Here is a 27884-nt window from a genome sequence, read left to right as displayed (position 1 = left end):
CTCCATATCTATGAAGAATTCAGGGATTTTAGCATTTATTCACAAGAATTTTCGCCAGAAAAGCTCAGTTTACACTAGGCGGCCACTAGCCTCATTCGCTAACATAGTAGCATTGTACTTCGACAATATACGTAAAATAAACACTAAATGCACGGTTTCTTTGCTTTTAACCGAGAATTGAGACTGTTTTACATCCATATCTACATATGTAGAAAGAATTCAGGGATTTAAGCATTAATTCACAAGAATCTTCGCCATAAAAGCTCTGTTTACGCCAGGCATCATTCACTAACAGAGTAGCATTGTACTTCGACAATATATGTAAAATAGAAGCTAACTGCAAGTTTTTTTTAATTTTTTTTTTTTTTTTTTTTTTTTAACCAAGAATTGAGACTGTTTTACGTACATTTCTATGAAGAATTCGGGGATTTATGCCTTTATTCACAATATTTTTCACCAGAAAAGCTCTGTTTACACCGGGCGGCCGCTAACTTCATTCTCTAAGCGTATATAGTGTATAATGATTATATTGGGCTATTCTAATCTATAATAAGTTGTGATTGTAAATAGAATTTATTGATAATCCATTTAAATATTATTTATAATTGATTCTGCATGTTTTCCTCAAGGATTACGTTTCTGATGTTAAATTGAGTGATTTCCCAGTTAGCAGACTGACTTTGAAAAGATGTTGGATCAACATTCCGCTGTCGATTAAAGGTTGGTGGGGACAATTTTAGCCAAGGGCGTAGGTTTGGTCTCAACATTGGTAGGGACGCTATAACAGCATAACTTGCATGCACACTTTTTGCTGGGGATGGGACATTAATAAGACCAAACAGATTGGGTACATTTCTCAAAAATAGCTGGTTACTACATAAAAATGAAAAAAGGTAAAATTATTTTCATAGGGGGAAAGTAATGCTTGCTTCATATAATGGAAATGTAGAGTGGTTGTGCTTTTGTGTTTTTTAATTTGGGGGGGTTAAAATGTGGATTGGCTGCAAATATTTTTTTTTAAATGATGTAGAAAATAAATACATTTTAATAATGAATAAATGCACAGTTGAATTAACATTAACAGTAGAAAACATACAGGAAGACACCTCTCTAAGCAGCTTTCTACTCGAGTTTTACAGGTTAGCAAGTTCACAGTTTTATGTTATGCTAACTCTGATGCAGGTCGGACTTTCAGTCGCAAAATTAGTGGCGTGTTCCACAACATTGACATCTTTTTACATTACTTACAGTGGCTGCCGGCCAAAAAAAAACTCCTAATATCCTTCCTCTTCAAAGGGGCCAGAGGAGGTGGCATATTGACATGTATCTCTGTCGAGAATGTGTGAATGTGGGGGTTCTAGTCATCAGCCAATCAAACGTGTGTGAGGGGGAAAAATGGAACGGCACTGCTGAATAGCAAGTGAAAAGGGGTAAATGTAAGTCTGAACATAATTAAAATAGTGCTGTCAAATTTATCGCGTTAACGGGCGGTAATTAATTTTTTTAATTAATCATGTTAAAATATTTATTTATATATTTATTGCTTTAAAAAATACTTTTTTAACGCATGCGCGGAATGACCTGCACATGCATTGCCTCAAACAGATTACAATGACACACTTGAGAGCTAAGAGGCAGAGAAAGGTGTCTTGTTTAGTGCTTTTTCTTAACAAAGGTATACCACACGCGACGTGCGGGCACTCAAACTCACTCCTGCATCATGTGAGTAAACAACATTGGCGCCACGTGCACTTCAAGGTGCCTCAGATAATTCTATATCAGAATATTACAAAAGGCGAGTGGACACAGGCCTCCATTGGACCGCGCTGTTTATCGGCATAAGCTTCAGGAACTCCTTCACAACAAACATAAGTATATTTAGTGAAAGCACAACAAAAATAATATCTCTCAAAAAAAAATAAAAAGCGCTTCAATCCGTATTAATGAGCCCCTATTCTCACACAGTTAAACAACAGTGGAAAGAGAACTGGCATTCCCAATCAAAATAGCTATGCAACATACACATAAAACTTACTCAGACTTAGGTCAAACTCCATTCAAACATTTCATTTAGTTCAACAAATATACTGGATGGCAATATTTATTCACAATATACAAGCTATCGGAGGTCAAGTACGTTGTGAAGCCAGCACTCAAATGACGTGAATTACAATGGATGGACCAGTAAACAGGAAACTACGTCAGTCGAGGGACAAAACACACTATTTGGCTTCTGACACCTTGTGGTGTATTTAGTGTATATAGTTTATTTTTTGATTGAAAATTTTACAAATCTTCTTAAAACGAAAACATTAAGAGGTGTTTTAATTAGAGATGCCGATCGATCGGGTCAGATCACATCATTTTCACAGTATCGGAATCGGCAAAGAAATATCCCATGCCATTTTTTAATATACATACTTTTTTTAATTAAATCGTTTTCTAATTGTATTTAACGTCACAAACATAATATGTTACCTTTGTCCAGAGTCTTTAGTTTAGGCTTAAGGTAGGGTTATCAGATTTATCCCAATAACGGTGGTAAATTTTTTTTTAATGTATCACGTTAAAATATTTAACGCAATTAATGCATGCGCTGCACGACCCACTCACGCATTATCGTGCTCAATCTGTAATGGCGCCGTTTTCCCTATATAGAGAGATAAAAGGAAGCGTAAAATGAGTAGAATTAATTTTGGCAGACTTTGGAGCCTTTTTTTAATTGGCTAAAGCCTTACAATTCCTCACCCTACGATTAGAAATATCATGGGAAGCAATGAGGGGAAGCAAGGTAGCAATTGATCTTTTTCTTAACACCTTATGTTATTTCCCAACGCAGAGAAGATATATCAAATGGTAGCACTACGCACAGTCATGGTTCCACTTCCCATCATGCATTTGGGCATGGCTACAGTATCATTTACTGAAAGCTCAACAAATACACTAGATGGCAATATTTAGTCACAATATACAAAGTCACAAGTCTCTATCCATGGATCCCTCTCACAGAAAGAATGTTAATAATGTAAATGCCATCTTGAGGATTTATTGTGATAACAAACAAATACAGTACTTATGTACTGTATGTTGAATGTATATATTCGTCCGAGTTTTATTCATTTTTTTCTTAATGCATTGCCAAAATGTATATGATCGGGAAAATTGTCGGGAATGATTGGAATTCAATCGGGAGCAAAAAAAAGCAATCGGATTGGGAAATATCGGGATCGGCAGATACTCAAACTAAAACGATCGGGATCGGATCGGGAGCAAAAAAAAACATGATCAGAACAACCCTAGTTTTAATATAAAATTAGTATAACTTGTAGTAACGTTTATCTTTTAGGAACTACAAGTCTTTCTTGTGGATCCCTTTAACAGGAAGAATATTAATAATGTTAATGCCATTTTGTGGATTTATTGGTATAATAAAGAAATACAGTACTTATGTACAGTATGTTGAATGTATATATCCGTCTTATGTGTTATCTTTCTATTCCAACAATAATTTCCAGAAAAATATGGCATATTTTAGAGATGGTTTGAATTGCGATTAATTACGACTAATTTATAAGCTGTGATTAAAAACTGTAATCTTTTGACAGCCCTAAATTGAAGTAATGCACTTGATAATGGTAGGCTCAATTCTATCCAAAAACACATGGGAAGACAATCTAAAATACCTTTATAGGTGAACTCGTTGTATAATGCAAATAAGGTTGCTTAAAAGTTGGTGGGGACAATTTCAGCATCCTGAAAATTTGGTAGTGTTATGTCCCTACCGTCCCTATGCAAACCTACGCCCTTGATGCAAACCCTGACAAAAGATGGGGTGTCCATTCGGGGCTTGTTGGCTAAGCTGTGATCTGAAAGAAGGAGGCAAAGGTCTGCACTGGTACTCTTTGTTTTCAATGCAGACACTACAAGTTCCCCCACCCCGCTCTCCCCCTCTCTCTCCCCCTCACTGTCTCTCTCTCAAAGTGGAGCGGAAGAGTGGGCTGATACCGGTCTCATGTTGCGTATGGATTTTCGTTTATATAATCGATCGAAATGTCCCAATACATCGATTTCGGGTTCAGTGTTTTACAAACAAGCGTTTATGGGTCTCGATTTTGTGTTACAACTGATTACAACGATGCGAAAACACGTCCGGATTGCTAATTTCTCTCTTTATTTATATATGTTCCAAAACCGATTTGAATACGAAATATAATCACTCAAAAAATATTAATAATAAAGACTATTGAACTGGTTTGAGGGTTATAAAATAGGAAAATATATTTTAAAAAAAAGTACTGTCTGTCCTTAATCAAATAAAGTGGTGTAAAAACACTCGCTGCGCGCGCGCGCATGCACGCACATACACAAAAATACACACACACACACACAAAGCATTTCCTTCCCTGTGAATTTCTCCTTGAATTATATGCCATCACTAGTGTGTGTGATTGCGGAATATTAAATTAAAGTGGGATAAGTCGGCACCGAGGCGGGCTGCGTCCAATCCGCAACTCATTTCCCGTGTTGGAGGAGCGCATCACTGCTCCTCTGCTCTCAATGACAATGTGCCAAATGTGCGCATTTTGAACAACACTTTCCATATGCTATTATCGGATCGCTACTGAGCAAGAGAAAGACGGCAAAACGGAATGCTTTATACCAAAGGTACCAAGAATCTACACTTTTCCCCCTCCATTTGATTCCCCCCCACCCAATCATTGGCTTTGTGGTGTTGTGATCTTTTTTGATGGGTGATTTTAAAGCGAGGTAAGAAAATATTTGTTGTTTCTTTTCGTTTTTTTGTCTTCAAGACATTGCATTTTTTATGTATGTGCATGGCTCTTGAGGGGGAAAGTATCGTGCAGTGAATATTGAACTAAACATATATTTTTCGTTGTTTTTTAATTCATTTAATTCGTTTTGATGGCTTATTGCGTTGCTGATTGTGAGCGAATTACGCTTTTCAAGTAAAAAGGTGGTTTTCCTCATTTTTAATTGAGTTTGCAGTTTGTTGGGAATGAACTTGGTGACTTTGATAAGTGATTTAATTTCGATTGTTAATATGCATTGATTTTTAGATGAATATTTGGATCTTTTGTCTCTCCTGAATATCGACCTTGCTGATCGATTGTCACTTTATTTGTTGATTCTTTGATTGTGTTGCTGCTTTGTGCACGTGTGTATGATTGTGTGAAACGGAAAGACATGAGCAGTGGGTCACTGCGTGTGGGTCACAGCTGTGGACTTTTTTTTTGGCGTGTTTTTAGGTGGATTCTTGCAGGTCAGCCGTGTGTCATATCAAGGGGTATCTTTAAAAAAGCACTTATGTAAGTAGATCTATATTTATAATGAATACAAGCATAGCAGATTAAAAACAAAAGTATTTTATTTTATCTGATAGACAGCAAATTATTAGTTTTTGTGTGGGATTTTCACACTATAGATGAGTTATTGAACATTTTAATAGATAAGGTAAACCAAATTAAAACGCATTCAGAGCTTTGCAACAATTTAACAACAATATTTATTTATTTTAAAATGGTTCCAAGGTGGGTTTATTTACAATTTAAAACACACTTGCATATTTAATAACAACCGACGCTGTTTTCAGATAAATTATGGATCGAGGTTACTGCATGGAAATCGCTCTTGGAAATATGCGCTGTATTTTAAAGCGGTCCTAAGAAGCAAGAGCATACGGACAGAGAGATCAGGAGTGGCAGATATGAAAGTCAAGATTCGCGCTATTCAATATCATTTTTTTGCATTTTCCAACACTATCACCCCCTCTGATTTGAGGGGAAAATATTTAAAAGAAAATAACGAAGAGAAATAATGAAGGGTGCAAGGAAAAGATGCGTCTTTAAATTAAAAGAGAAAGCGATGTTTTAAGACTATACCGTATAATCCTCCGGTGTTTAACTTATGCAATGAAGAATATACTGTAGGTCCACGCTTGACAAGCAAATCGCCGGTGCGCTACTTGGACATCCGTCACGCGAGCGTTTCCACTGTTCTCGGGGCCGCCTGCAAACGCAGCGTCGCCGGGCTTTTGCAAGCTGCGAACCCCCCTGGAGGACAGGGAGGCAGCTGCAGCAGTTGCCTCGGATCCGGTGAGAAAGTGACAGCCTCGACCCCCCCTCCCCTTCGCTCGCTTTCTCTCTTTTGGTGTCAAAAGAAGCCAGAATAACCAAGCCTGGGGTCCTGTGACTTCTCAAGGATCCGGTTCGGTCCGTGCACGGCTGCAAAGTGGAGCAAGTATAGTTCACTTGCCAGTAGCAGCCTTATCATCACATCCCCAAGCCCCGGTTCACTTCACCCCCCAGCTTCGATTTTTCCCCCCCACCAAGGCGGACCAGATCTCTTGATTTTCTCCTCTATAGAGAAAGTCTTACTCTCGCCTATAAGCCGCCATTGAGGAAACACACAGTAAACTGTTTGCATTGAAACGCTCAAAAGGAGTACTTTGTGGTGCATCTTTGAATAGGGGGCGGTGGAGGAGGGTGGGGTGGGTTGAACTTGTACAGTATTTTGGGGATCTTGTGAACCCACATGGGCCCCTTGATTGTCCTAAAGGGGCAACACATGTACAATGTACTTTATTACACATCACACAGACCTTTACACATACTTGCATGTGTAAAAGAAGCTTGTGTGTGTAACACAGAAAAAAAATATTTGGTGGATTTACTTGATAAAATCATTGTAACAATTTGCACTTACTTTTATTAGGTAAATTTTACTGCTTGTAGTAAATTGCACTTTTACTATGTGAATTTTAAGTGCAAATTGTTACAATGATTTTAGCAAGTATATCCATCAATTTTTTTTTCTGTGTATATTTTGGACACGCTTTGGTGTTAATTTGTCATATTTATATTAATCTTATTTTTTGAAAACACAATATGTACTTGAAGGTGTACATATTATAGAAAATAGATATGAAAAAAACATATTAACCCCGCATAGGAATATGCATTGCTTGTCCATCTTGCTTATTTCTTCCATTGTTCTGCCCTGCTCTTATATGTTATACTTTGCATTTATGTTCTCACACGGTATTTATTCCGTTTTTGCTTCAAGATCGATATCCCATTCGTTTTCCTCTGCATGGACCTTCTGTGGTCGTCTCATTTGCGTTGTGGCGACTGTTGATCAACTCACTAATTACACTTATTTTTCTTATCTCCGCCTACTTCTCTCTCTCCGTCTCTCTCTCTTTCTCTCTCTCTCTCTCTCTCTCTCTCTCTCTCTCTCTCTCTCTCTGATTCTCTCTCTCTCTCCCTCTCTCTCTCTCTCTCTCTCTGTCTCTCGACCCATTCCCAGAGTGCATATCGGGAAATGGACACACAAAGACATGCGCACTCAACTTAATCAGCCATTTTTTTTAAAAACAGCGCTAAAACGATAATAATTAGCAGAATAAAGGCATATCGGATTTTCATTTCCTTTTCAACCTTGGCGCTTGGTGAGCCTCCGTCCCCGCAGGAGAGACCGCGTTAGCAGCCCCGTCGACACGTCGTCTCACCGCCACCGGAACCAAAATAAGGGACCGAGAGACCGCTTGACGTTTGTGATTTTTTACCCCTCTCCCTTTTTTTCCCCCGACCTTAAAGTGGGAGGATTATTTCAATTTCACCTGTTTTTCGTAATTGTCTTCGTGAGCTGGATGTGACTGTTTTTTGTTCGAGCAAGAGCGAAGTGGAGCGGAGGTGGCGGCTTTGGAGGGGGAAGAAAGTAAGTTCGCTCCTTTAACTTTTATTGAGTAGTTGGCACGGTGTGTGCGCTCCATCTACGGCGAGCGAGCCTATCGATTATCTATCTGGCTGCTGGTTCACTGACATCGGGTCAGTTTGGAGAACAGGTGTTGGATGCCTTGTCGGATTTTTTTTTAAGAGTCCACACTGGAGGCGGATGTGGACGCCGGAGTTGTCCGTGCATCTCCGGCAATTTGGCTGCGACCACTCTGGGCTCCTGCCAGCCGCGGAGGAGCGCTTCCGAGCGGCTTCCGAGACCGCGGCTGTCCGCTTATCCGAGTTTGAAAGCCGGACGAAAGTTCGCGACTGTCCCGCTATTCCGCGACGAAACGAAACGTTTTGCCGCTTTTGCGAAACCTTCTTTTACGGATATGAATCCTCTTTTCTTTCACTTCCTTGCGTTTTATACCCATTTTTTGGACGCTGTTCGTGCTAGGAGGTCTGTCCAGTGGAAGTACCTTCCGCGAAGAAAATGTATCATTTTAACAAAAAAAAGGGATTTTAAAAAATATATATTTTTAAATCGGGTGTTTATAACTACATTCGTTCACCTGCTACGCTTTAAGTGCTTTAAAAAGTTTTATTATCGTAAGGTGGTTCGGGTGGGCTACCAAGCGACTGACCGGTTGCTGATTGCATAGCGAGCCCGGGGGAGAGCACTCGTTCCCGGGTGTCAGCGTGAGGGAGACCGGGGATGAACCAAACACTCTCCATCGGCTTTATTCCAAATATTCAATTAAAGAAACCACATTTCCTCATACATTCGCATTTATTCACAATTCTATAATATTATTTTTAAGAATAACATTTCTTACCTGCTAATTAAATAATCTTCCGTCCATTTATCAGTTTATGCTTCATTTCTATTGTATGTGTCGTTTCCCTGTTGTTGTTTTTTTGTGTGTGTGTGTGTGTGTTATTTTATTTCGTAAAGGAACGTCTCAGAGTGGCACAAGTGACAGGTCATGGGATTGGGTAGAGGTCATCGATCGCACAGGGGGAAAAAAAACATCAGGGCCAAGGGGCCAGTCTGTCTCTAAACCGAGTTTATAAACGTGTGTGTATTGAAAGTGTATCTTTCAGTGCAAGGAAGCCATTTTAACTCAGTATATTGTTTTTTTATTTTTCGATATAGAGTCAAGCATGTATTTGCTTTTTAATTGGTATTTCTCGAACATATTCAAAGCAAAATCTAATTAAATTGTTTTAATCGACTATTAACAGTATTGTTTCAATTTCTATTTATTTGGAATTAATACAAAATAGGACTTTTTAATAGCTATAATTGCCATTGTTATAATACAATGGTTACTATTGTATTTTAATGTGATTTTACTGATTCTAAAGGGAACATTAATTGTTTCGTTCTTTTGAAGTATGACTTTAATTAAATAAATTTGTGTATTTTTAAGATATTTATGAGTCTAGGCATGCTTTTTAAAATCTATTTTAATTATAACATTACCCCAAAAGGCCCATTTGCCTGACTAAAAATCAAGAATGTGTTGGATGAAATGACTCTCTAATTGCATTGAATTTCATCAGTTAATGATCCTATTGTCTCACTCTTATTTTCCGGTCTCGCAAACGAGTTCTTTTTTTAAAGGTTTGTTTGCACAATCGAGTCCCCCTTGTTTTTGTTTTTCCTTTGCATGGCGTCTTAGCTCTATCAAAGGGCTGAGCGTGTATCTCTGCGTGTTAGTTAAGCAGCTCGCTGTATTCATTTTACCCATAGCAGTGGAAGGAAACGACGAGGAGGGAGTAGAATAAAAAAAAAAAACATTGTGTGAGAGATGGGCTGAGGACAATAGCTGTTGGCTTGAAAATGCTTCTTGATTATTAAAAGCTAATGCATTTGCAGTATTGCAGCCTTCATTAAGGGTGCACACGCCAGGGCGGAGGGGGATGAGAGGGTTACAGGGAGGAGGAGATGATGGGAGATGGAGAGAGAGAGGGATGGAGGGGGGGGTCTGTCCTATAACTCCTGGGCCTGAGACACATGCAGCAAGAAGATTGGCTCGAACCTCTCCTAGGGGTCGACAATGTGTCATTTCCACCCAGCTAGATTGCCCTCTGCCTATCTGATATTAATGTGCAAATCAATATTTCAGGGATTAAATTTCCCTTCTTCATTTTTTATGGTTTCTACCTCAATAAGTCTCCCGTCTAATAGAGGAGGCTGGATGATTTAGAAGCCTTTGCTGCTGCTGGGAGAGAGACCGAGAGCGAACGAACGAGAGAGAGAGAGAGACGGAGAGGAGCTTTGCAACAAGGCTATCGCTGCATTTTAATGTTCATCTCAGTGAATCCCCATAGGCCTTCAGTAAGGAGGGCTGTATCGCTGCTTTACACTGTAAAGACACCCAATTTGCCTAAAAAGGCAGAAAGAGAAAATATGAGTCCGGTTGAATACATAAGACGCTGTGTAATCCAAGTAGCAGGTATTAGTGAAAGGGATCCCCCCCTACCACCCGCCACACACACATCCCCTTTCTCCTATAGTGCTACATCCAAACTGTCATGGCTGAGCAAACACTGTAGTTTACCACACGAAGGCTTGACTGCTCGAACAATATTTCTCCATCCTCTAATATATTTGCATAGAATCACGTGTCGAGATCAAGCAACATCTGGCGTATGTGTGCCATACAATGACCGCCGTGGTGATTAGTGAATGGAGGGGCATATTATTACAATAGTCATAATGCCGCATCTCATTGAGAGTCAACTAAACGAGCCTTTCGACTCCCTACAGACGTTCATTAAGGCGCGCGTGTGCCTATAGGTGTGTGTGGTATTTAATCCTCCTTCCTGTACCATCTGCTGTGGTTCATGCATGTGTCCGGTACATTGCAAGGGGTGGAAAGCCCCCCTTAAATATTTTCTTGCTGCTTATTCAGGCTATTTTAACACACAGTTGATGGGGAGAGAAAAAACAAGTGAGGAGAGGGAGAAAGCGACAGAGGAAGAGGCACAAAGGACCTCTAATTGTAGCACGACCGCTTGGCTTCCTCCCGGTTCATGGCCATTACAATGTGAAAGGCCTCGTCCTGCATCAAAAAACACCGAGTTTGCACGGACAGACGCACAATTCCATCCTCTTTCGTTTAGGGACTGTGACTCGTCCGATTCAAGTAAACAGAAAACGGAATATTTGAGGTTAATCGTAACGCGTGTGTTATTTTGCTGCACGTTAGGCCATCACGATCGATTGGGTCCGATCACGTCATTTTCAAAGTATCGGAATCGGCAAAAAATATCGGACATGCCTTTTTTTAATATATATATATTTTTTAATTAAATCGTTTTCTAATTGTATTTAATGTTACAGACATAATATGTTACTCATCCAGAGGCTTCAGTTTAGGCTTAAGGTAGGGTTATCAAATTTATCCCGATAACGGCGGTAATTCATTTTTTAAAAAATGTATCACGTTAAAATATTTAACGCAATTAAAGCATGCACTGCACGACCCACTCACGTATTGTCGCATTCAATCTGTAATGGTGCCGTTTTACCCCTATAGAGAGCTAAAAGGCAGCGTAAAATGAGTTGAGTGAATTTTGGCAGCATTTGGAGCCTTTTTTTAATTGGCTAAAGCCTTTCAATCCCTCTGCCTATGATTAGAAATATCGTGGGAAGCAATGTGGGGAAGAAAGGTAGTAATTGATCTTTTTCTTAACACCCTATGTTATTTCCCAACGCAGAGAAGATATATCAATTGGTAGCACTAGGCACAGTCATGGTTGCACTTCCCATCATGCATTTGGGCATGGCTACAGTATCATTTACTGAAAGCTAAACAAATACACTAGATGGCAATATTTAGTCACAATATACAAAGTCACATTTGTCCTTTAAGAATAACAAGTCTTTCTATCCGTGGATCCCTCTCACAGAAAGAATGTTAAAAATGTAAACGCCATCTTGAGGATTTATTGTCATGATAAACAAATATAGTACTTATATACTGTATGTTGAATGTATATATTCGTCCACGTTTTATTCATTTTTTTCTTAATGCATTGCCAAAATGTATATGATCGGGAAAAATTATCGGGAATGATTGGAATTGAATCGGGAGCAAAAAAAAAAGCAATCGGATCGGGAAATATCGGGATCGGCAGATACTCAAACTTAAACGATCAGGATCAGATCGGAAGCAAAAAAACATGATCGGAACAACCCTAATCGCAATGTTTACATTAGAGCTGAAACGAATACTCGAACAACTCGAGTAACTCGAGTTTAAAAACTGGTCCGAGTAATTGTATTCACCTCGAGGAATCGTTTAATTTTGCCAGCTCTAAGCATCACGTTTTGCCCGGGCTACTTTTAGTGCGGGACAACGCACTGACGTCACGTGCGTAGAGGAGAAAGCAATATAAAAAAAAATACCTTACCGCAAACTACTCCGACGTTGCTAAAAACTACGCCCGCATGATGCTATGGTAGTGTTTTAGTAGCGTCTGATGAGGCTCATTGATATCACGTATGTAGAACTAAATGCAAAATGACAGACTGGGCGGCGTTAGTAAACAGCCGCCATCTTAAAGCTGTAGACTTCTCAGCGCTAATAAGTACGATGTCGCTCGCTGTCACTCGCTCAAGTAACGTTAGCCCTGCGGAGGGCTAGGTTTCTATGGAGGTCAATTTGTGTCTTTATTATTCAATCCAAAAAAAAGTTGCTTCAATCAAAAAAAAAAAAGTCACTTCAATCAAAAAAATGTGTTTGAATGCAAAAATAAATTTGAAGCTCAAAAAAATGCATTTGAAAACTTTTTCTTGGATTGAATTTTTTTCTTTTGATTGAAATCAAGTTTTTAAAAAAATTTTTTTTATTTAAACAACTTTTTTGATTGAAATAATGTAGTTTTGCATTTGGGCCATATTAGTTGGCTCAAACCAAAAAAATCACTTCAATCAAAAATTTTAAAAAATTAATCATAGAAAAGTTTTTGAATGTGAAAAAATATTTGAGACTCAGAAATTTGCATCAATCCTTTTTTTGTTTGGGCCATATTATGGGGAGGACATTTGTGTCCAAATCATTCAATCCCAGAAAAAAATGCTTCAACCCAAAAAAACTGTTTTCAGTTAAAGAAAAAAATTGTTTGCAAAAAATAAAATTGCCCTTCCTTAAAAAAAAAAAAAATATATATATATATATATATATATATATATATATATATATATATATATTTTTTTTTTAATTTAAAAAACAAAAATTTAACTCATTTTTTTTTTTAAGTAGAAAAAGTTTTGATTGAATCAGTTTGACACAAACATCCAACTTCGTCGCTACTTCCTACATGTTTAAGTGACAGGTGATTACGCCAATGGCATAAAAGCATGATGAAGCAAGAATAATGGCAACCAGGGCTCCAGCCAGCCATGGGACTCAGCTCGAGGAGTTCAAGCCGAAAATAGTGCACCTAAGGCGGATGACGTCGATGCCAGGCAGTGCTTCTATGATCCGGGAGTACATCTGAGATGCAATTGTTGGCTGTTTTCAACAATGTACATCGAAAATAAAGACATTGATTGACTGAAAATGGTTCAATATTAGATGAAATTTTCTCATGTATATTCATAATTGCTCTTTTCCTTAAAAAAAAAAAAAAAAATGTTTTATCCGATTAATTGATAGAATTTTAGTCGATTACTCGATTACTAAAATATTCGATAGCTGCAGCCCTAGTTCATTTAGACAATAGTCCCATCCTAGGATGTTCGATTGTTTGTTTTTTGTGTTCTTTTTCTAATGTAAAATTGTTTTTCTTCATAAAAGCAGCAATTTTGCAGAAACATGACTTCCCTGTATCACTTTCATATAGAGCAATCTTCATAATTCACAGACAAACCCCCTTAACCTGGATTAAACAGTATTATATGAATACTAGGGATGTTCCAATTGTATATTGAAAAAAGTGTTGTTTTTTTGCTTTGACGCTCACGCTGCTCAGAACAGCTTCTTACTTACACAATGAATGAGTTGCCACAGCACACGTCAGACTGTGTACAAGGCCTGCACAATGTATCGTTTGAATATTGCCATCGCGATATGCTTAGGCGCAATAGTCCTATCGCAAGATTTGCGTAATTATTTTTTTGGAACACGTAAACTTTTGGTTTGCTTCATAAAAGCAGCAATTGTGCCGATACATGACCTCCTGTATCCCTTTTATATACACAAATCTTCATCATTCACCGATAAACCCCCTTAGAATGGATTAAATGGGAATACAATCATATATTGCGGTTTTGCAGTTTTTTTGCACTTAGTTCTTAAGTAAATGAATAATAAATTAATAAATATAATTAAAATTGAAGCATCTTAAATGTATAATGCAAGAATAAAAAAATGCAGAAACTGACATCACATTTTTATCATGAAGAATATTTGTAAATTGTTTAAAGAATATAAAATAAAGAAAATTAAGAACACAAGGATAACTGAGAAAATCTCAAGTCTTCCCAGACAAAGCTATTCAATCGTCTGGTAAAAATTCTTCTAGTTTTAATATTGCAGTATATATCCCAATACAGTGGTATGAAAAAGTATCTGAACCTTTTGGAATTTCTCACATTTCTGCATAAAATATCCATCAAATGTGATCTTTGTCAGAATCACACAGATGAAAAAACAGTGTCTGCTTTAACTAAAACCACCCCCAAAATAATAGGTTTTCATATATAAATGAGGATAGTATGCAGTAAACGACAGAAGGGGAAAAAATAAGGAAGTGAATAATCACATTTAATATTTTGTGCCCCCTCCCACCCCACCCCTTCGGCAGCAATAACATCAACCAGACACTTCCTGTAGCTGCAGATCAGTCTGGCACATCGATCAGGACTAATCTTGGCACATTCTTCTCCACAAAACCGCTGTCGTTCAGTCAGATTCCTGGGATGTCTGGCATGAATCGCTGTCTTTAGGTCATGCCACAGCATCTCAATGGGGTTCAAGTCTGCACTTTGACTTGGCCATTCCAGAACCTGTATTTTGCCCTTCTGAAACCATTCTGAGGTTGATTTACGTCTGTGTTTTGGATCATTGTCTCGTTGCTGCATCCATCCTCTTTTTAGCTTCAACTGTCTGACAGACAGCCTCAGGTTTTCCTGCAAAACATCCCGATACACTTTTGAATTTATTCTTCCATTACTGATTGCAAGTTGTCCCGGCCCTGAGGTAGCAAAACAGCCCCAAATCATGATGCTCCCTCTACCATGCTTCACGGTGGGGATGAGGTGTTGATGTTGGTGAGCTGTTCCATATTTCCTCCACACATGACGTTGTGTGTTAATCCCAAATAATTCAACTTTGGTTTCATCAGTCCACAAAATATTTTGTCAAAACGTCTGTGGCATGTCCAAGTGCCTTTTTGCGAACATTAAACGAGCAACAATGTTTTTTTTTTTTTTTAGACAGCAGTGGCTTCCTCCGTGGAGTCCTCCCATGAACACCATTCTTGGCCATAGTTTTACATATAGTTATTGTGTACGCAGAGATATTGGACTGTGCCAGTGATTGTTTTCATCTGTGTGATTTTGACATTTGATGGGGATTTTATGCAGAAATCCAAGAAATTACAAACAGTTCAGATGCTTTTTCATACCACTGTATATCGCAAACCTCCAAAAAGTCGCAATGTAAGTTTTTTTCCAATATCGTTCAGCCGTACTGTGTACCAAGCTTAACGATGATTAACACATGTGTGCCTTTGATCGTAGCGCTATCGAGGCGTCTCTGGCTAGATGAAAGCTACAAACCTGCCAATCATCGTTAACTTTAAGTACCAAACTTCAGCTGCACTGGTGACCAAGGAAAACAGTTTGGTTGCACTGCTTTTCCGGAGGGAGCATAGGTGGCTATGTGAGCATGAAGCAGAAAAACATAAATGTTTTTTTTTTTTTAAATTAAAATCCTGATCCTTTCCACCTGATTCCGATCCTCTGAAAAATAGCGCGATCAGCCCGATTTCTAATTGTGTGATCAGATTGAGACATCGCTAATGAATACAATGTGTTCATAGTGAGTCAACCAAAGTCTTCCCAAACAGAGCTATTCAAGCCTGGTGAAAATTCTTCTAGTTTTAACTAAGGCTGTCCCAAACAACTATTTTTGTCCCGACTATTTATACGATTAGTCGACTAATCCAATAGTTTTTTATTCTTTTTTACTAATTTAGCAATGAAATTTTTGTTGACGCTTATTAATTCACAAAATAAGATTTTGGAACTCTTAAATTCTTTACTTACTTTAATTCTGAAGTATGTGGGATTAACTTCTGAAATCGTTATTTATTAGACAAAAATGACGTGCTTTTATTTTGAAATGTTCACTGTAAGTACCTTTGCTAAACCGCTAACTGTAAGCTTTACACTCAGCAAAAAAAGCACTTTTTATTGGTGTCAGTCATATTTTTCATTTTTTTTGTTTGCAAATGCTGTTAACCAGCGATTTTTCATGTTTGAAGTGTCACCTTTTAACCGCAAGTTTGCGTTTTGGAGAAGACTGCCAATATTTTATAGCAGGCTAAAGTAGGTTTTCATTTTTCCCCATTAGCCTCAGTAATGCTAACTCAGTCAGCAATGCTAACGTTTACAGTGTTTAATATAGATGTTTCCTTATTTTGTATGTATAAACTTAAATTCTACGGCGTGTTGATGACCAATAAACATCTGTTAAAAGAACTGGAGTCTCATATGCCATCAACACGCACGTGTACACGCACGCACTCGGCTAACGCAGCCATGGAAATAACCACCCTCATTTTGATTTGCAGTGCGATAAATGGACTTATTGCATATCGCGACAGGCTTAGCAACTTCAATAAAACATGTCTTTAGTAAGATGGATTTACTATCTGCCAGCTTGTTGTCTTCTGTCGTCTTCCAAAATTACAACTGGGTGACGGCGCTTTAGGTGTTCATGGCCGACGTGCAGCCATGCTTGGCAGGGAAGAGACAGGACACAACAGTGTACCCTCCTTTGTTTCTTTGAAATAAATCAATGTTTTGGCCACTCTAGTGCACTTTTTTGGCTTTTTGCAGATTTCCCCGCTTGCATAGAGAGCATCTGCGATTCTCAACTTTCCATGCATGTATATTTTTTTTACCCTTCATTAACCGTCGACGGGCTGTTGTGCTCGTCGACCATAGACTTCATAACCTATTGACATGACGCTGGAAACGGGGCTGATACATAAGAGGCATATTTTCAAAAACTTTTCTAAACCATAGCTGCTACCGACCTAAAACCAAAACAGGCACCTACCTTAGCCATATATGAGTCTCCATGAGCAGCGGCATCAAAACATTCAAAGTCGTTCCCTTATAAAATCCCGATTAATTATTTTTTATATAAGTGTAATACAATTTAATATTGCTCTAAAAGTCTCAAATTTCACACTAGATGCACAAAAATCAACGAAAGCAGAGATAATCACCTCTATTTTCAGGATCAATAGCAATATTTAACATATCATATAACTTTTTATTATTTTTTTATTTACTGCAAGTTTTCAACAGCTAATAAATCACTCAATTTAACATCAGAAACTTAATACTTGAGGAAAACATGCAGAATTGATTATGAATAATATGTAAATAGATTATTAATACATTCTATATACAATCACAACTTATTATAGAATAGAACAGTCTTTTATAATCATTATACACTGTATACTGTTTACGAATGAGGCTAGCGGCCGCCTGGCGTCAACAGAGCTTTTCTGGTGAAAATTCTTGTGAATAAATGCTCATATCCCCAAATTCTTCATAGATATGGACATAAAACAATCTCGATTCTTGGTTAAAAGCAAAGAAACCGTGCAGTTAGCGTTTATTTTACATATATTGTCGAAGTACAATGCTACTCTGTTAGCGAATGAGGCTAGTGGCCGCCTGGCATAAACAGAGCTTTTCTGGAGAAAATTCTTGTGAATAAATGTTTAAATCCCTGAATTCTTTATAGAAATGGACGTAAAACAGTCTCGATTCTTGGTTAAAAGAAAAAAAACGTGCAGGTAGCATTTATTTTGCATGAATATTGCCAACTATAAGGCTTGTCAGTTACGAAAATTAGCCGCCTCCATGTGTAAACAAAGAAGAAAATTCCTGCAAATAAATGCTTCAATCACGCATGCATGGTACGAAAAATATAATATTTACCTTGAATCCTCGAACAAATCACTCCTGAGACAATCCTTCCTGTTTGTATGTGGTACAGCTTTCGTAGTTCTTCAAAAATCCAAGCCTAAATCTGACATAAGCGTGTGCCGTCTTCGGCTATTACTAAATTAAGCCCGTTACGCAAAGAATGAATAAGTGTCACGTCAATAGGTAATGAAGTCTATGCGTCGACGCATTTTCGTCATCGATGATTTGGACAGCTTGAGTTTTTTTATCGAAATGTATATCGTAACCCCCCCCCCCCCCCCAAAAAAAATCGCAATGTCAGTTTTTTTCAATATTGTTCAGCCCTACTGCACGTGTTAAATTTCCTTGATGTGAGGGGGCAAGAAGAAGAAGTGTGCTGCAGCTCAGCGTTACGTCTGAAGGAGGGGAGCGCTGGTGGTGGTTGGGTGTGTGGGGGGCTTTCCTGTGTCAGGCCTGGGGCACCACCAAGCGAACACACACACACACACACACGTGCTTTCTCCCTATCACTGAGGAGGGTTAAAGACTTGGAATAAGATCAAGCCTCTCTGTAGCTCCTAGGGAGGGTGCTTGTGAATATGCCAGTTTTAGTGTAATTAGCACTTAATTATATTAACATATGCAAATTGTCAGGCTCGTGGAGGGCTTGTAGTGCCGATGGGTATGTGGGCTGGGACACAAGTGGTTCTATTGTAGTGCCACGGCAGGGAGAAAGAATAATGGCGAGTACATAACCAGCTCACTTATGTAAATCTCTGGCTGGCCGCTTTGCCAAATTTCATTAGTCGCCATGACAACCTGCTTAATTGTGCTGACTAATGTCCCCATGATCTGCTGCCAGTCAGGATGGATGTCACACACCCCCCTACAACCACCCGACACACACAAACATGAGAAGGTTAGAGTGCGAGAGGCCCAACTGTCCAGATTAAAGCAGCTCATATTTGCACACACGCTCCTCTTGTACGCGTATTTGCATATTAAAAAAAAAAAAAAAAATCCCCCACTATGTTCGTTTGTCTACTCGCTGTGCGTTCGCATGTGGCGTCAATGTGTGGCGGGTGGGTTTCGGGGCGGGGGTTTTGGTCGGACGACAGCGGTTCAGTGGTGTGTCACATGTGTTACGTCTGCTCAGACTGGCAGGGAGACAGCCATGAGTTTGTTTTTGATTATGGGACATGACTGGGATTTTGTCTAGTCAAACAAACAAGCATAAAAACAACATATGAGTTTCCGTCTGTTATAGCTTGTTCACATATGTTATAGCAAGGGCCTAGGTTTGCATAGGGACGGTAGGGACATAACACTACCAACTTTTCAGGATGCTCAAATTGTCCCCACCAACTTTTACGAAACCTTATATGCATTATATAATGCCTTCAACTATATAAGTAATTTAGCTTGTCTTCCCATGTTGTAAGTTTAGAATTAACCTTACAACATGGGGCAGTGGGTTAGCGGGGAAAGCGGCAAAAGGCCAAAAAAGCGCACCAGAGTGGCCAAAACATTGATTTATTTCAACGAAAAACAAAGGAGGGTACACTGTTGTGTCCTGTCGCTTCAATGCCAAGCTTGGCTGCATGTCGGCCATGAATGAACACCTAAAGCGCCGTCACCCAGTTGTAATTTTGGAAGATGACAGGAGATAATTACAAGCTAGCATATTGTAAGTCCATCTAACTAACTAACGACGTGTTTTATTGAAGTTGCTAAGTAGAGGCATGCAAAATTTCTGATTCTTAGATTATTCGCGATTCGGCTGTGGAAGATTCGAGAACGATTCACAAACATCCAAATTCCGATTATTGAATTATACCAGGTAAAGCGGAAATAAAACGCAGTCAGCGCGGTCTTCGGGACGCAATGAGGAACGGACCGAGAGTAAATATCATGTGCAGCTAATGCCGCTAGGTTAAAAAAAAAAAAAAAAATAATAATAATACCTGACTGCGGCCGTCAGCCGCTACAAACAGCGCCCAGTTGGTAGTTGCTACAAACATATGGCAACATACGGCTATGGTAGATATCACATATATCTAGAGTAGATGTGAAATGACAGACTTTCCCGCGCTAGTAAACAGGCGCCATCTTAAAGCAGTAGACTTCTCTAGAAAGCTCTATTATAGAGAACCCTAATTACTTTTTATCTAAAATACCCCTAAATCGGCAAAATCTTGACTTGAATCTATCTTTAAATGATGAAACCGTTTTAAAACTTTCACATGTCGAAAGTAGACATGAGGGAAATTATGGTATAATGGGCGCAATTTTAACAACTTTAACAGTTGATTGACAACATTAAATTAATTGAATGTAGTTTAAAGCTGCTGATACAGAATGGGGACTTGAGTATTTTATTTACTGTTTTTAACCGGTAACTTGATACTAAAATAGTAGTTTGGTTTATTTAGCCTGAGAGGATTTTTGAACAATTTTGGAACAAATATACAAAACATTTAAAAAAAAAGAAAAAAAAAAAGTGGGGGGGGGTGTCATCAATAATCGATTTATAATCGAATTGGAGTCTCTGAATCGTAATCGAATCGTTAGGTGCCCAAAGATTCCCACCTCTATTGCTAAGCATGTCACGATATGCAATGAGTAAATTTATCGAACGGTAAATGAAAATGAGGGCGGTAATTTTCCACGGCTGCGTTTTATCGTCGCGTGCGTGCGTGCATACATTTTTGCGTGCGTGGACACTTGAGTGTTGATGGCATATGCGACTCCAGTTCTTTTCACAGCTGTTTATTGGTCATCAACACGCCGTAGAATTTAATTTGACATACAGATTAAGGAAACACATCTATATTAAACACTGTAAACGTTAGCATTACTACATTGAGGCTAACGGGGAAAAAAATACAACCTACTTTAGCCTGCTATAAAACATAAGCAGTTTTCTCCAAAATGCAAAGTTGCGGTTAAAAGGTGACACTTCAAACATGAAAAATTGCTGGTTAACAGCATTTGCAAATGAAGAAAATGGAAAAAATTGATTGCAGACACCACATGCAATGACGAAAAGAGCTTTTTTTTTTTTTTTTGCGGAGTGGAAAGCTTCCTGTTAGCGGTTTAGCGAACGTACTTCCGATGAACATTTCAAAATAAAAGCACGTCATTTTCGTCATATAAATAACGATTTCTGGAGTTAATCCCACATACTTCAGAATTATTATTATAATATAATGAGTAAAGACTACCGAATACAGATTCTACAGTAAGAATAGCTTTCAAATGACACTCTTTATGACAAATATGATTGGCAATGAATAATTATTATAATTTTTATACTACTTTTATTAGCGGTGTAACGGTACACAAAAATCTCAGTTCGGTACGTACCTCGGTTTTGAGGTCACGGTTTGGTTCATTTTTGGTACAGTAAGAAAACAAAATGCAAAATATAAATGTGCTAGTTGTTTATTACACAGTTTTGTGCTTTCAACAATAGGAACAGTAACCTATACAAAGCTAGAATTCTGTTCAAAAAGTAGCGGGTATTTAAAGATAATAATCTTACAACAATTTGCCTTTCAGACAAATTGGTATTGGTTAGCTTTTTTTCTGAAAGAAAGAAGAAAAAAGAAGTCCTGTGCTAAAGAGAAAAGCAATCCCAATGACAAAGATTTTAACATGTATTTTACAAATGAAATGCCTCAATTATTTTTTTTTCTTATGAACGGTTTTCAAAAGCTTTATTGGAGGATTTTCTCAAGTTAAAGCGCCACACAGTGATTAATAAATTTAATTGTGTAAGCAGGATCTGTGTATTATTCTTATTATTTAATTACAGGAGTTTTAGCTCATTTCAATTTATTTTATTTAAATTCGCTATTATTATGTGTTTGTATTTTACAAATGTGATGTTGTATTCATATACATATATTGTATATTTTATGTTGTATAACTTTAGTTCCTATGTGAATATTAGTTCCTACTTGTTTTGTTGTGGTAGGAGGGTTTTGTATTGAACACGGGGCCGTATTGGTTATTATTATAGGAGAGAAGACAGCAGTAAATCAACAAAGACAAGTCAACTGTGCCCCGATCTACCACTCAAGACATCTGATGGACTCAAAAAGTGGGTTACGATTGCATATTAGTTTGAAAATTGACCGGATCCTCCGTATTTTTACACGAGTGACTTCCGGTCTGATAGCTAGTAGTATTGACGCAGGAGGGCCGCGTCTCGCGTCAAATAATAAACTTCCGTTTAAGCCGTTCTTTTCGCGTGCATCGTTTTGAGCCACTTCTGGGACGCGTCTAACACGCGGCCGCACTGCGACTGGTGTGCATTGGCTGAGTGACTCTAACGGCCGCGTTTCACTGCGTTCTCGCGGCGGCCACGTTGTCGCGCCGTTGACGTTTCTGTCCTACCGTGTTGGTCCTCATTAGAGTAGAGAAGACGGAGTGAACATAATCTACACAAAGAAACTGTAACCCGATCGACTCACAGCCTGGAAAAGTTAGGGTTACATTACGTTAGAAACTCGTTCGGTACGCCTTCGTTCCGAACCGAGGACCAAGTACCGAAACGGTTCGATACGAATACATGTACCGTTACACCCTTAACTATTATACATAGTAGTATACTATAATAATAATAATAATGATAGAATTTTTTTTTAAGAATTGTTTTGAATAATGTTGGAAAGGCAAAGTCAGTGTTCTGAATCTGTTTACTTTCCATTCTTTTGCACTAGTAAAGGCTATCACTATTTAACCTCATTGTTTATTTGTGATTAGTTATTGTTATTTACATGATTATTTGTACTTTAATAAAGAATTTAAGTGTTCCAAAATGGTTTTGTGAATTAATAAGCGTCAACAAAAATTTCATTGCTAAATTAGCAAAAAAAAAGAAAATTATTAGATTAGTCGACTAATTGTAAAACTAGTCGGCTGACTAATCAAGAGAAAATTTGTCTTTTAGGACAGCCCTAGTGTACCAGAACATATTTCCTCCACACCCTTCTCACCTTTTTAACCCCTGACCCATATATAGGGCCCCTGGATATGTTCGCCTCAGGCCCCAAAATTGCCAAGTCTGCCACTGGTTATAGTGACACGTTTTTTTGGTACTCTTCTGTTGGGGAAAACATAGTAGCCAAAGGTAGCTAAGTGGGTGCCTGCCTGCTGCTACTAGTAGTCGCATGCTAATCCTGTTTTTTGACAGCAACGTAAACTGATATAATTGCTTTTCAGAGGCAGGATCGGCAGTTTATACAAGTGTGAAAGCACGGGAAAGGGGATTAGCATTATTTTGCATAATGCTGGCCGGGCGCTGAATAGGGCATTGAATGCTTGACTGGGTGACAGAGATGAAAGGGAGATGAAATGCTCTACCCCTCCGCTCGCCCCCCTCCGGTCCTGCTGTCTCCCGGACGCTGTCGGCGGTCAAGAACCTGCAGCACGGAAACGCCACGCTGGTGTTTTCTGGTGCGTTTCAGATGCCGGTAGACGCAGGCTGTCATGTAAAGCAATATATTAGTCCCCCTTCAGCTAAAACCTCCCGCGCAATTATGTCGTGGCTCAGGTAGCGTTTACGTGGCCGCCATGTTCTACAATCCAGTGTTCATACATTGAAGCGCGGATTTGTTCGAAGCAGGTGTGTTTTATATGAATACCATGTGTGTGAGCACTTGTGGTACAAGGGGGCGGTTGACACAACTTCAAATTGCCACCATGACTTCCATGTGACCCGACTCGACTTTTGTGACTAATTTATGATCAACCGTCATCTTCAGCCATGGCGTCTGCTGTATGGAAATGATCCCGCAAAAGAGGGGGGGGGGGGGGGGGTAATATGGTGGAGAACATGCAACCCCACAAAGGCCGATGCGGCCTGTTTTTGTTGTCTGTTATTGGACAGGATCCTCTTTCTTTGACCTTTTGCACGCCTTCCCTCGCCTTTCATATGCAAATGGTGGCCAGACCAGAGGAGGAAACACACGGTGGAGCCGAGTGGAAGAGGACAAAGACTCCCACTCTCTCTCTCTCTGTGCTGCATCTCCTCTTTTTCCTGCTTCTTCCCCCTCTCAAGCAACTTGACAGAATTTGGCGTGAAAGGAAGTGAGCGCTGGCTGCACAGGAGAGGCAGCGATCGCAATCTAGCTGTGACCTGTACCACTTGCCAGGATCAAGTAGGCTGTGGATCCTGAGTGTTTAGGTGGAGTGGGCCCTTGTTGTGTGTCATGCACATGGGTGGACCGTTCAAGCCATGTCATAGGTAGCGCTAGCGATATGCAGAAGAAACATGGTTGATGTAATTGAGCTATCATACAGACTTGATAGTTATCTGTAAATAGCGTGCAATAGGACAGTAGACATATTTGATATCCTCACTTCATAGTACCATGATTTTTTCCCCCATCTTATCTGGTGATAAATAAATAAAAAATATTTTATATGATGATGGAAAAGTATTTCATTTTACATTTTAAGGCATCATGATTGCGATAACGTAATTTCCATAGAATGCAGATGTATATTTTGACGATTATTTCTGTACACGATCCAGTTTAAAGAATGTTTACGACTTGAAAAATTGAGGTCCCTTAATTAACACTAGAAACAACAATTTCTTGAGAAATTACTGTCGGGCTTTGCTGTGTGGAGATACAGATCTTAGCCCCGCCCAGGGCTATCAATAGAATGGACAAACATGCCCGTTAATGGCATTAAACAAAGTAAATGCCATTAGAAATAAATGGGAAATTTGGACGTCCATGACCGTCAATGGTATTGACTTACAAATGTGTCAATGGAATCCAAGAACATTGGCATCAATAGATTCGACATAAAAATCAATGCAATGTAAATTCCATTCGAAATTCTATTGAAAGTGAATAGGAAATTTTCTATTAAAAATGAATAGGAACGTTTTTGGCAAATTTCCGGGGAACCGTAAATTTTTTCCAATTTCTATATGCAACCTTTATGCCCCTCACCGTCCCGGAATTTTTCATGCACACATTATGTGATTTGGTCCCAAAAAATTAGGACTACATACATTTTGGAACTTTTTTTTTTTTTTTTTTTTAAAAGATCGCAGTTCACGGGCGAACGGAAAATTTTTATTAAAGATATTAGAATATATTCACTTACTGGGAGCAGTATACATTATGAACTGTGTAATAATGCACTAATGTATATGTGAATTAATGTTAAGTATTGCATTATTTTCATTTTTTTAATGGGACTTAACCATTAGTCAGTGGTTGATGTAACAAAATACTTCGTTACTGTACTTTTTTTGTGTATCGAACTTTATTTGAGTACAAGTAGAAAGTGGTACTTTTTACTTCACTACGTTTTACAGGACGTATCTGTACTTTTTACTCCACTACTTTTCAAATTGTCGCCTGCGTTACACGTTTTTTCGTTTTCATGCGTCCAGACCAATCGATAAGCACCATGACTACAAGAAAGATTAGTCAGGTGAAGAAGATATTGACCAATAAAAATCAACAGTGAGAGCAGCCGCTTTCAGATGGGTGCTGCACACTCTTGTGTGTACTTTTACTTAAGTAATTTTTAGCTCCTGTATCTGTACGTTTACCAAGTAAATAAGTGAGTACTTCATCCATCACTGCGATTAGTTTAGTTACTGTATGGCTTGGCTATCCATTAACTGATGTTAATTGATATATTAACTAATTAGAGGTGAGACAAAATATCGAAATGGTGAAATATTGTGATACTTTCTCTGCCAAAAGGCTATCGATATGTTCCTGCTAGGCGCTTAGAGGTCATTTTTTGTTCATTTTAGGGCATTTACTGGTAATTTTCTGTTGAGTTTGAGTCATTGCCAATTAATTTGGGGAGATTCTTGGGTCACTTCTTGTTCTGTAACCCAAAATAAACTGGAACTGACCCATAAATGCCCCAAGATCAACAGAAAGTAGGCCCATAAATGCCCCAAAATCAACACGAAGTGACCATATATCAACAACAAATGGCCTTAAATGCGCCCCAAATTGAACTTATTGGCTGCCATTGACCGCCACAGACGTCCAATTAATTTGAAGTGGGTGGGATGGCAGCGAATGCCAGCCTCTAAGCTCAAACGGATTGGATGTCTACTAGAAATTCATTTCAATTCACTGCTTGTTTTTTTGTATTTTAGTTGTTTTGTAGAATATCCTAGAATGATTTCCTGAACAATGTATCGATAGTCATTGTATCGCCATCGCTTATCGCTTACCGATATCGTGAGCTTTGTGTCGCGAGTTATATCATATCGTCAGGTACCAAGAGGTTCCCACCCCTATAACAAATTTTAGCTAAGGGATTGTATGAATTATTATAATGTTACTTAAACATTAGTTATAGTCTAAAAATGCTTTAACTAATGTTAATTAAGGGACCCTGATTGTAAAGTTAGAATTACATTTAAGTAATTCCACTTTATTCCCTTCCACCTTCTGGAACACTGAATTTCAGTATCCCTCAATTCCCCACTTTGGCTTTTACTGTCTTCCAATTGGCCGGTTGGCCTTGTTGGGGTTCATTGCATCACCTGTGGCTTCCCCCCCAAAACAAAACTAAGCTGTGTGTGCTTCCATTGCTGTGGAAAGATTAAAAAAAATTATCAAGTGTGGACATAGCCTAAATCACAGTCATCTCACAGAGTAAAAGGATACTAATGCAGTTAAGACAACGGTGCGCTGCTAGCATAATACGCCAGCAACACTGTTTAGCATGACACGGTTTCAGGGCTCCTTTTCAAGGCTGTGTTTTGGGAAAGGGGGCATGTTATCTGTAGGAAATGTAATTTTTGTCCTCATTGAAATCGTACATTATTGAGCCCGGTTATCTAAATGTTTTTGTTGCTGTTGGTCTCACGCCAGTCGGGATTGTGTTACCCCCTCTCTCTCTCTCATCTCGCAGGGCCTTCATCAATCTCTTCAGGGAAAACAGAAAGGGGATTTTTCCCCCTCTCCTCTCCTTTTCTTTCTCTGAGTTCTCTGTCCTTTTTCTCAGGCTCTCCTGCCTGCTCAGCATCTACTCCAGGATATTAGCTATGGGCCTGGCTATTTAATGCAGAATAATATGCTGATTCTACGCGTTTCGAAGTGGAAGTGGGGAGATTTCATGGACAGTCTCAGTTTTAGGTCAAACAAAACGGTCTTCCGTTAGGCAAAAAAAAGTAGGATTCTTCTTTTTGGGCTGCAAGTAACGATTACAGGTAGTCCTACGCTGGCGACGTAACCCGAATTTCCGCGTAAATCGGAATTTACCCTTTAAGTACCCCTAAATACCCCCCAATTATCCAAATAACGATAAAAAAACATGCATTATTCGTCATTGTACTGTCCTCGCCAAGATGTTAGAGCTAAGTCCTAGCTAGACAACGAGCTAACCTCCAAAATTTCGATGTCAGACGTCAGTGTGGTTTGCTGACTTTATTCAGCTGCTCATGACATCAATATTTTAAGAATGAAACTAAAATAATCATGAAATTAAATCAGTTTCATCTTCAATAACAGCAATTAAAATTTGCATTTACAACTAGCTGCTGATACAGCAATAAGAATCCACTCAAATGATTACCGTACCCGATAGGGTCCAAAAAAATACATGTAATAAAAAAATAAATAAACGACTGAAGACTCTGTCGTCATAAATTTGAAATCATGTAAGTCGGGTATGTCGTAACCCGGGGACTACCTGTATTTTTTTAATCGATTAATCGGACGATTAATGGATTAATTGGATAAATGTCACTTTTTTCAATTACCTTCACAATTTAACTTAAAGTGTTTTTAGACATGTTGTAAGTAACAATGGATGACAAAGCTTTTTGAAGCTTCCTGACTTAACTGTAGTCCCCAACTATACTGTTTTAAGTACGTAAGTTTTTTAATAAAACTTCTGAGTATAAAACATAAAAATAATTTCTCGGTACACAAATAAGATAAAAGTCCTGTTCATTCAAATGAAAAAAAGTG

At 38.6% G+C, this 27884-nt stretch overlaps 1 protein-coding gene across 8 annotated transcripts in view; it reads left to right on the top strand.

Moving 5' to 3' along the window:
* Positions 1-27884, top strand: part of zfhx4 (zinc finger homeobox 4) — a 459048-nt gene that overhangs the window by 249636 nt on the left and 181528 nt on the right. The window contains exon 1 of one of the 8 annotated variants that reach the window (XM_057824360.1): positions 4479-4665. The exons of 5 other annotated variants lie outside the window; for them this stretch is intronic. The gene's annotated coding sequence lies outside the window, so the exon portion shown is untranslated. Of the gene's footprint in view, positions 1-4478; positions 4768-7341; positions 7738-27884 lie in introns of those variants that run through there. 2 more of the 8 variants (XM_057824361.1, XM_057824355.1) reach the window with 2 other exon arrangements.

This window comes from Corythoichthys intestinalis, chromosome 20, assembly GCF_030265065.1.
Source record: "Corythoichthys intestinalis isolate RoL2023-P3 chromosome 20, ASM3026506v1, whole genome shotgun sequence".
In the NCBI taxonomy this organism is placed as follows: domain Eukaryota; kingdom Metazoa; phylum Chordata; class Actinopteri; order Syngnathiformes; family Syngnathidae; genus Corythoichthys; species Corythoichthys intestinalis.
This window is presented reverse-complemented; position numbering and strand designations above follow the sequence as displayed.